General features: G+C 53.3%; 1 protein-coding gene across 1 annotated transcript in view; it reads right to left on the reverse strand.

Annotated features, from left to right (window-relative positions):
• JDP2 (Jun dimerization protein 2) overlaps positions 1 to 9,022 on the reverse strand; it is a 40,058-nt gene extending 31,036 nt beyond the window's left edge. Inside the window, exon 1 of the mRNA XM_082833694.1 lies at positions 8,810 to 9,022. The gene's annotated coding sequence lies outside the window, so the exon portion shown is untranslated. The remainder of the gene's footprint in view (positions 1 to 8,809) is intronic.
• Positions 9,023 to 10,456: the final 1,434 nt, after the last annotated feature.

A 10,456-nucleotide genomic window follows, 5' to 3' on the forward strand; every position in this document is an offset into this window, starting at 1 on the left:
GCTCCAGACTGTACCCAGTTAAAACTGGAGGAGCTGGATTTAGACTGCAACACGCTGCCTCCGGAGAGAATGGATCAGAATGGAGGCATCTCGAGCACCTTTGCACCTGTTTGAGAGGGAGCTATTTTGGGGCTGTCATGGTGCTTCCCCTCAAATCACACATCCCATTCCGCATACTTGTTAAGACACCCTGAATACGAGATGAAGCAGATCTCAGTTAACAGTGAATGTGTGTGTGAGTGTGTGCATCTGGCATCTATGAGGAAGAGACTGCGGCACGGGAGATGGAATTAATTAGCATGTGCTTCCCCAGTGGAGCCCAGTATGAGAAAAGTCCTCCACGGGCTCTTCACTTTCAAAGCAAACACATATTCCAGCTCCACCAGACCCAGAAGGTTTGCAAAGGAAGGCAGATTCAGGCATGAAAGAAAGACATAAAGTAGACAGGTCAACACTAAGGGAATTCTTTTTCCTTCTTTTCACTGGGGGAAGCTCATGGGTAAGAAACTATCCCTTCAAGGCACAGATGGCAGGGAAGAAAGCTTGTCTGCTAATAAAGCCAGACTTTCTGGCCACTTATAGGGCTCCTACCTATCCATCCATCCATCCGTCCATCCAATTGTCAACCACCTACTAGGAGCCAAGCGGCACTGAGAACACTAGAGGTCAGTTGTGCACAGTGCTGGCTTCTAAACAGCCTTGTAAGTAGCATTTCAGTACAAAACTGCCTCTGGATTCTAACCCTAAGGGAAAAAAAAATCATTTCTTGGGCTTCCCTGGTGGCGCAGTGGTTAAGAATCCGCCTGCCAATGCAGGAGACACGAGTTCGAGCCCTGGTCCGGGAAGATCCCACATGCCGCAGAGCAGCTAAGCCCGTGCGCCACAGCTACTGAGCCTGTGCTCTAGAGCCCGTGACCCACAACTACTGAGCCCGTGTGCCACAACTATTGAGTTCACGTGCTGCAACTACTGAAGCCCGTGAGCCTAGAGCCCGTGTCCACAACAAGAGAAGCCACCACAGTGAGAAGCACACGCACCGCAATGAAGAGTAGCCCCCGCTCGCCGCAACTAGAGAAAGCCCGCGTGCGGCAACGAAGACCAACGCAGTCAAAAATTAAAAACAAAAAAAAATCATTTCTCCCCCTTCCCGCCTCACTGCACAGGGCTATAAAATTAAAACTTCATCTGTCTTGGAAATCCTGGGGAAGAAGCTTTGACCTATCTTTCTATCTTCACTCTCTCTTCCCATAGAAAGAGGTGCATCTGGCAAGACAGAGAAGATGTGATGTCTGTCAGACCACTTTCAGTGAGAAAGTCACTCCCTCCACCCTCTGGAGCCAGGCCTGCAATGCAGAGAGGGCTGCAGGCTGCCACGCCAGGAGGCTGCTCTGGGGCATGGTGGATGAGCTACTTGTCTCCCCGGAACTCCTCCAGGGAGAATAAGAAAGGGGCCAGTGTAAGGACTCACTCCTCTGCGGCGAAATGATGCCTGGACCCAGCCATGTGGATGTTTGGCAGGCGGTGGGGGGTGGGGGTGGGGAGCGGAGGGGGGTGATTTCAGGCTACCTGAGCCAAACTGACAAAGAAAACTCATACCTTTTCCTCAGAAGAGGGGAAAAAAACCTACAAAACTCCCCCTTCTAGACCTGAACTGATGCTACAAGGAGTCAGCAACCCCAGGAAGGATGTTTAACTGAGCTAGTCAACATGGACAGGAGATGGGAAGCTTGAAAATGTCCTATGCCTGGTGTTTCATCTGGACACAAAGCCCTACCGGGGAGAGAGGCATCACGCCTCAGGTATGGAGCAAAGCAAAAATATAGTGCAAAATCCCCTCCTTGGTCAGAAGCCCCAGAACCTCCCGATACTGTAAGGACCCATTCAGGTGTGGCAAAATGTGCCATGTGGCCACTTGGCGAGTGGAGGGGTGATTTCAAGGGATGAGTCATGCACATTTCCGGCGCAGAAAGGATAATCAACAAACACTTGACAAATGAATGAATGAACGAAGAAACGAATGATAAATTCATGGCGGAGCAAAATTCAGCGAGTAGGGTAAGGATGTGTCTCTGGAAGTTTATATGCTTGTTATCCACCTCCAGATTATTCGTTCCCACGGTAGACCCCAAGAAAAATCCTCCAGAGGCTTCTGTATGTTTCCCCGCCAGAGCCATCTCAGGAGATGGAAGCCAGACCCCACTCTGTTCCGGGAATGATAGGCTCGGCTTGCAGCTTCTGTTTATTTTCAAACAGAAGGTATAAATGAGACACTAACAAATGATCCCAAAATATAATGAATTCTCTCCTACTGTGAGAACCCCCCTGCCAGAGCGAGAACCCACTGGGAGCTGCAGCCCCATGAATTCTTACCATTCCTGCTCCCCTGTGAACCTGTCCCCCTGACGAGCCTCACCCAGGGAATTAGGCACCAGGTTTTCCTCTGCAGAGGCAAAAAATCCCCCTCTCCTGCCTTTCCTCTCAAGGGTGCCCCTAACTGCTCAGATACAAACCACAAAGTCCTTAACACATGCCATTCCTAGGAGACAACCACAACAGCTGACATTCACCAGCGAGAAGTCATCCTAAAGGGCTCCGGGGGTGGGGGGCCGAAGATGGAGGAGCTAAAGCAGCTGCCTTTCATAACTGGATCCCCATTAACTGGAAGGAGCTGACTGATGAGCCAAGGCTGAAAGGCAACTTGGGTGCTTCGAAAAATAAAACAATTTGATGTGATTTAGGAATCTATAAAAGGCGGCGGGGCGGGTGGCAGGGAACCAATAACAGCCAGGAGGAATTTACCCACTTCAAGGAAGACAGAGGAAAGATGACAAGATGTGAAATCATCTCCCACACTGGTTGTTCCATACAGAAGCAATTTAGTGGGAGAAAGAGAAGTACACACAACATAAGGAAGATAAACACCCTCCATGTCTCCATTAGTAACTGGGATGCACAAATAAAGAGCAAACACTATACACTGGCAGAAGACCCATATCGGCAAATAGTGCCTGTGCTTCAAAAGACAGGCCTAGAATCCAAAAAGACTTTGGCACCCCAATGTTCACTGCAACACTATTACCATAGCCAGGTCATGCAAGCAACCTAAATGCCCACAACAGACGAATGGATAAAGAAGATGTGGTACATATATACAATGGAATATTACTCAGCCATAAAAAGGAATGAAACTGGATCATTTGTAGAGACGTGGATGGACCTAGAGACTGTCACACAGAGTGAAGAAAGAAAGAGAAAAATTTCGTATATTAATGCATATATGTGGAATCTAGAAAAATGGTACAGGTGAACCGGTTTGCAAGGCAGAAATAGAGACACAGATGTAGAGAACAAACGAATGGACACCAAGGGGGGAAAGCGGGGAGGGGGGTGGTGGTGGGATGATTTGGGAGATTGGGATTGACATATATACACTAATATGTATAAAATAGGTAACTAATAAGAACCTCCCGTATAAAAATTAATTTAGGGCTTCCCTGGTGGCGCAGTGGTTGAGAGTCCACCTGCCGATGCAGGGGACGCAGGTTCGTGTCCCGGTCCAGGAAGATCCCATATGCTGTGGAGCGGCTAGGCCCGTGAGCCATGGCCGCTGAGCCTGCACGTCCGGAGCCTGTGCTCCGAAACGGGAGAGGTCACGACAGTGAGAGGCCCACGTACCTCAAAAAAAATTTTTTTTAAATAAAATAAATATAAATAATAAATTCAAAAAGAGACTGGCAATTCAGGACACTGACCAGGAACAACTTGGAAAACAGCCGATGAAGAAAAACTGGGTAATGCACAGATCAAAGATGAGACTGACAAGCAAGGCATGAATAAGACAGAAAGCATTCTGGAGGTCACAAGTGGACCCTAAGCTGCTGCTGAGACTAAGATTCGGGGTGTTTGATGCAGCTTCCTGAGAGGCAGCTTGAAAGAAACAGGGACCAGGTGGATCCGAGGGAAAAGAACCTAAAGAAAATATCTGATATATTGTATCTCTCTAGCCTGACTTCCTCAGGGACTTGTAGGCACACGATTTGGGATGCTGCCTTGTACAAGTAGAAAAAAAAGTCACAAAACACTTCAAGTCCAGAAAATGGGCCCTGTTGGGAGATATTGAGATGAAGTCATTTCAGCCAAAAGAATGAAGAGATAACTTAAAAACTTAAGTTTTTCCATCTTATTTCCTTCTCTGGTTTACTGTATGTAAATCTAAGATATTATCATATTCTTTAATGGGAGTATCTATAAATAAACAATAGTCTTGCTTTGACGTGTCAAAATCGTAAAAGGCTACTTATATTAGAAAGTGCCCAGTAATTGGCATCTTCATCTAGAATGGCAAAGATAGGTTTTCTTTTTTAAAGACAGATCAAGAGAAAGTTAGGATCTGCATCATGAACTTTCTGTCCGTCCATAGGAAAAAAAGTTTAAGGAAGGCTCTAAAATCCCTGGGTCTCTTTGAGAAGGTTTGCTCCCCTCCAGGCAAACAGCTGGCCTGGGCTGGCATCAGGAGGCAGGAATGGGTGTGCAAATGAGTGCAGATAGCCTAAGGCTGCAAGGCTTGGTGCTAAAAGAAAGTGGAGGTGAGTGAGGGCAGGTCAAGGAGCAAGGGAGTTCATAGGGTCAGGCCCCAGGAGCACTGGTGGGGTTGGAAGTCAAGAGCAAGTAACTGGCAACTGAAATCAACGGGTGGGAGGTCTTGGGAGCTGGAACCTGGGAAGATTCCCAGGAGAAAGATGGGAAGGGCAGCAGTCCATGGCAGGGGCCGGGGGGCGGAGAGGGCAGAAAGGTGCCAGACCAGTCATCACAGAGCATAGTACTAACTATCATGAATCTTGGAGAATTAAACACCAAATCTGTTCTTGGAGCTAAGGAATCACCTGGGATGACCTCTCTCCTGGAATCTGAAATGATGCAGGTCACCCAGCTTCCAAAAGACAAGGAGATCCAGGAGGCAGGGAGCAAAAGGATGGTGAAAGCTCCGAGATGGAGAAAAGGGCAAGCAGCAGAAGACCATCTCCGATGGCTGGCTCAGCTCTGCAGCCAGGAGCGTGAGGCAGGTTAAAGTGGAAACGCCAGAGCCAGATCATCTGGGTGTGAATCCTAGCTCTGCCCCTACTAGCTGTGTGACCTTGGGCAAGTTCCCGGGACTCTCTGTGCCTCACTCTTCTCAGCTGCAAAATGGGACTAATAACATTATTTGCCCTGTAGGCTAAAAAGAAGATTAAATTCGTTAATACTTGGAAAGCACCTGGAGCAGCACCTGCACTTGGTGAGTGTGAAGTCAGCGTAGCTTCAAGGGCCTTCCTTCCTGGAGCAACACTAGTGCTTGGTGACCCCTCAAGGTCCCTTCTGCACAGTTCCCAGTTCCCATCGAACACCGGTCTCCCGTTCCTATGGCCATGAGGAGGATCCCCGGAGGATTCTCTGGAGATCCAGCCCAGAGAATTCTCTGCTCTCCCACTTTCCAACGCTAAATCTCAAGGAGGCAGGACCATCCTGCATCCACGCAGTTATTGCAGAAGAGAAACAACAGGTGGCAGATCAGGGCTGGGTACAAAGGTGCAGAAATGAGACCCAGCACCTGCCCTCTGCCTCAGTTTCTCCTAAGTCCTCCTCCATCTCACAGGCCAGAAGACAACTGCACAGATCACTGGCAACAGGGCACTCCCAGCTGGCTGGGTTTCCACGCCCGCCTCCAGAAGCAGAGCGCCAGCATCTCCTGTGTCCTTCAATCCACTGTAACCCTGCACTGCTTAGGAGGAGTCACTCCTCAGATCTTCATAAGAAAATGCGATGTGGTGGGTGTCAGGAGAAGCCACTGACACAACCTGATCCCTGCATAGCCATCCCAGCCATAGAAGAAACTGGAACCTCTCCCCAAGAAATGTTCTTCCCTGGAGACCAGGGAAATGCTTTTGACAAGCCCTGCCTGTAAACACAGCGTTCTCCCCTGCCTAATGTAGGTGCTCAATAAAAACACAGTAAATCATTTCTGCCAGGATCCTTATCCTGAGCAGCGAGAATACGCTGGGAAAGAACTGCTGGCAGGCCAGACTTCTAGACTCTCTTCCCACCTCACCCCATCTCTGTTCCTTGGTGCCAGGAGTTCATAGCCTCATACATAATACAGACACACACACAGAATGTGACCGATCCTTTGGCCCTTTTTAAAAAATACGCCATTGGCCAGTTAAAGCTTTGGAAATGGAGCTCCACGAATGGAATCCCAAGGGCTGCAGCAAGAAAACAGACTGAAAAAAACCCAGAATGGTGGGCTCTGGCCAGGCCCCCCGCAGCGATTAGTGTGAAGAAACACAGGCTGAAAATTCCAACCGGGGGTCACTAACGTGTTTGTCTCCGCTGAGCTTTGGGAGGCCAAACCATACACCCACGCACAAGAGCAAGCGTGCGCACACACGTATGTGCACACACACAGGCACACGGAGCTTGGCAGCCTGTAAGTTCCAGAGCTGGTAACACAAGCCACAGAACCGACTGCCAAGACAAGCAACAGATTGAGCCAGGCCCAGTTTCATTGGCCACCATACACTGCATATGGCCCAGGACGCAGCCAAAACAGTGTTCTCACCCTCCTCAAAGGCATAGGAGACCCTCTGTTTTCAAACACACCTCCACAGAGCCTTAATTAAAGGAAAATGGAAAAATAATGTGCCCGCTGCTCTCCCCCTGCCTATATAGGGTATGCACACACACATACCCATATACACTCACTCTATTTTTCTCTTCCTCCCATTTCGGTTTCCAACATAATTCATTCACATGGAAAAAAAGCAAACTGCATCCTGCAGCAGAAAAGCAGAAAAGAATGTAGTTTGCCCTCAGCCCTGGCTCTGATCGCTCAAGTTGAGCTGGGGCTGAATGAATACAGAGCAGGCCAACCTAGAGTCTGCACTGGCCCCTTTCTTCCAGAACAGAGCTGGAAACAGAGACACTTGTGCGAGGGACAGTCGCAACACCAGCAGCCCCATGACAAACAAGGCCTGGAGAGCCTAGCCCTTCTCAGCCTTCTGTCGAGTTTTCTGCAGGTTGGAAAAGATGCCCACACATCCTGCAAACAGGTGGTAGCTGCAAAAGCCAGGTGGTGAGTGAGCGGAGAGATCCTTGTCCAGATTCTTCCTTAGGGGACACTGTTACCAGTTATCAACACATCTCCTTGGAGGTGGCTGCAGCCCACCCAGGAGAAAAGTCAGAAGCCTCCACATCCATGCCTTCCAGCTGCCCTTCAGATCGCACAGCGCCCAGCTCTTCAGGAAAATTCTGGAGCTGCCTGCAACTCTGAACGGAAGCCAAAGTAGAAGGGAAACAGAGGAGTCTTTGAGAAATCCGTCCTCCCTGTTTTAAACAAGGCAAAACCTTAACCAGCCAGAGGCACGAGAATAGATCTTGCTTCTCTTCCCTGGTCGTCAGGTTTATATAAAATCAGAGCCATGCTCACACCTGATACCTAGTTAAACTCTCCCCTAGAAACCTGCAACGGAAGATAAGGCGTCCATCCAAACTGCAGCCAGATTGGCTGGAAAGATGAAAACAGTGGGAGGTGTTTTAAAAAACCCTCAGGGAAGGGAGGTTGGGGGGAAGGGAGGTAACATGTGAACACAGTTCACTGCAAGGCCTTAAAGGACAAGCAGGCACCCAAGCATGGTTCAAAGCTTCAGTTTCTCACAGTTCCTCAAACTAAGACCCTGAGGAGTCCACGAAGATTTGAACCTGGGAACACACACCCACACAGTCTGCAAGCCCTTTTTAGAGAGGCAGACCTGAGCCCAGCTGCCCTGAGCACATGTGGTCAGGCCACAGCCCAATACCCTGGATGGCGGGGGGCCGGGGGCGGGGGAGGCCCAGTGCAAGGGTCAGGCAATTTTGCTACGGGAGCTGACCCGAGGGGTCAGTTGAGCTCCTCTTTTACCAGCCTCTCCATCTCCAGCCGCAGGGATGGCCCATCCATCCCTGCAGAGGTGGGGAGGCCTGTCCCCCCTACCCCACCACTGACCCAGGCAAAACCGGGTCTGCAACCGCAGGGTCAGGGGTCCACAGCCGCTCAGGCTGCTTTTGGTTGGGCAGAAGACAGCCGTCTGGGCTCGCTACCTAGAGGAGCCGGCTGGCCTCCTTATGTAACCTGGCTTGGGAGCTGGGGGAGACCAAAGGGGACCCAGACACCCCGAGACCCCCTCCCAGAAGGGGAATCCCGGAGCAATGGCCCTGAGAGAAGCCCTCTTCATTGTATGGAGAGCCCCAGCCCTTCTCAGTGCCTTCCTCCAGGTCCTCAGGGGGCCGTGCTTCCTCCCTGCGACGGGGTTGGGGCGGGCAAGACTTGCCAGCAGGTCCCTGTCATCCCTCCACCACCAGCACCCTGCACTTCCCTGGCCTTTCACCCTCCATCTCCACCCCGCGGCTCATCTCCCCGGGCAGTTTTCTCCCCCACTCACCCGCCTTCCCCGCGGCGCAAGGAGAGCACCTCCCTGCAAACGGACGGGGGAGGAGAGCACGGGAGGGAGACGGAGAGAGAGCCTCGGCTGCCCCGGGAGCGGACGGAGCCTCCCGTCCCAGGGTGGGAACCAAAGGGAAGCCACCGGCTCGCGGACCCTTGGCGGGAGGGGCCCGGACTGCAGCGTCCCCCTCCGGGGCAGCGCGGAGTCCCGGAGCTGCGGGAGCCTCCCCGCGGGGCTCGGGTTTCGGGGCCCGGCGCTCTCCGCCCGCGCGGGGGCGGCAGTCCCAGGTGCCCGCGGCCAGCGCGCCCCACCCAGCCCGGCCCGGCGCCCCCAGCGCGTGCCCTCGCACCCACCGAGCAGAAGCCGAGGGCGGAGGCTGCGCCCCCGGGACCGGGACCCGGCTGCAGGCGCCGTGCCCGCTCAGCGCCGCTGCCGCCCGGCCGCGGAGCTCCGCCCGGTGCCCAGGCCCGTCCCGGCCCGGGAGCCGCCGCGGCGCCAGCCCCGCCGCCGCTGCAGCGTCCGCCGCCGCCAGCGCCCCCCCGTCGCGGCCGCCGAGCGTCCCTCCCGCAGGCTGTGGCGGGCGGCGGGACGGGTTGCATCAGCCCCGGCTATATAGCGGCCCCTGGGCGGCGGGGAGGGGTCGGGAATGCGGAACCGGCCGAGCTGCCAGCTCCAGACGTCAGAGGGGGACGGAGAGGAAGGGAAGGAGGGGACAGGGGAGGAGGGGGGTGTGGATCCGGCGCTTCACACCCACTGACCTTCACCTCCCCCGCCGCATTTCGCGCCCTCCTCCCGCGGCTCCTCGCGGTCCGCTCCCCGCGGGGACGGCCCCGGCCCCGCAGCAGCGGCCCTGACTCCATCGCGGCCCCCGGCTCTCCCAGCCGGCGGTGCAGGAGCGCGCGAGGAAGCAGGACGCAGCGGGCGGTTATGTAAGAGCATCCCCAGCGCACAGCCGCCCGGCTTCCACCCCGAGACACAGCTCGGGCCGAAAGCAATGAGAAGGTGGCGGCCGGACAAGTCAAAAGGCCCTGGAAGCAGACGTAGCCTGTGTTGAACCATCTTCCTCAGTCCTTAGCTCTTTTTTCCCAAACCGAGAGAGAGAGAGAGAGAGAGAGAGAGAGAGGATTTCAACACATTTTCATCCTTGGACACTTAAGCACTGAGTGAGGAAGTGATCTCGCAAGCCTGTTTCGTTTTTCTGGGCAGAAGGATGGGCAGAGGATCAAGGCGTTTGGGTGCCTCTACCCCCGCCTACTAGCCCACCTGGCCACCACAGCCGCCCTTCAGCCCTGGGGTGGTTCACTGCAAGAGACCTGCCTTCCTTGGACTGCAGCCTGAGCCCCCCACCCCTTTCCCTTTCCCCATGGCTTGCACAGTTTGACCCCTGGGCTTTTTATCACACTCCAGCAGGCTTCTCCTTTCCGCTCACGGACGCGCGGGCGGACACCCGTGTGAGCAGCCGCCGCCCTCAGCCCACCCCGAATGGCCTTCTTTCCCTTTACAACTTCCATTGCCAACTGAACTCCTACCTTTCATCCTCCTAAGAGTGGCAGTTGGTTACGGGTGACTCCAGAGGAAATGCGTCCTCCACGGTGCCTTCAGTATGTAAAGGCACAGAGACACCGAGCCCTCAAGCACACGTGTGGCACCTGAGACCTTGGCATTCTGGTTTGCATCTCCTTCCTCCAGACCCCCTGGTTGCTCAGCCAACCCCCTGCCTTTCTGCCTCAGCCAGCGAGGAGTGACAGTGTTTATATTCTGTGACCTTCAGCCTCCTTCTCAGAGTGATGTCAGATCATCACCCATTGAAGAAAGGAAGTGAAAGAAAAAGTTCATGCCTTCTTGGAGTGCAGATGCTCAGAGAGAAAGAAACAACCAGCCTTGAGACCGATGGAAGCAAGTGAGCAGAGCCCAGTGAGCAGGTCTCTTCAATTTGAGGACAGTGAGCTCCTTTTCTTATTCCCAGTGCAGGGAAATCTTTCTGCATCAGAGGACTAGTC

Source organism: Leucopleurus acutus, assembly GCF_964270905.1.
Source record: "Leucopleurus acutus genome assembly, chromosome: 1".
In the NCBI taxonomy this organism is placed as follows: domain Eukaryota; kingdom Metazoa; phylum Chordata; class Mammalia; order Artiodactyla; family Delphinidae; genus Leucopleurus; species Leucopleurus acutus.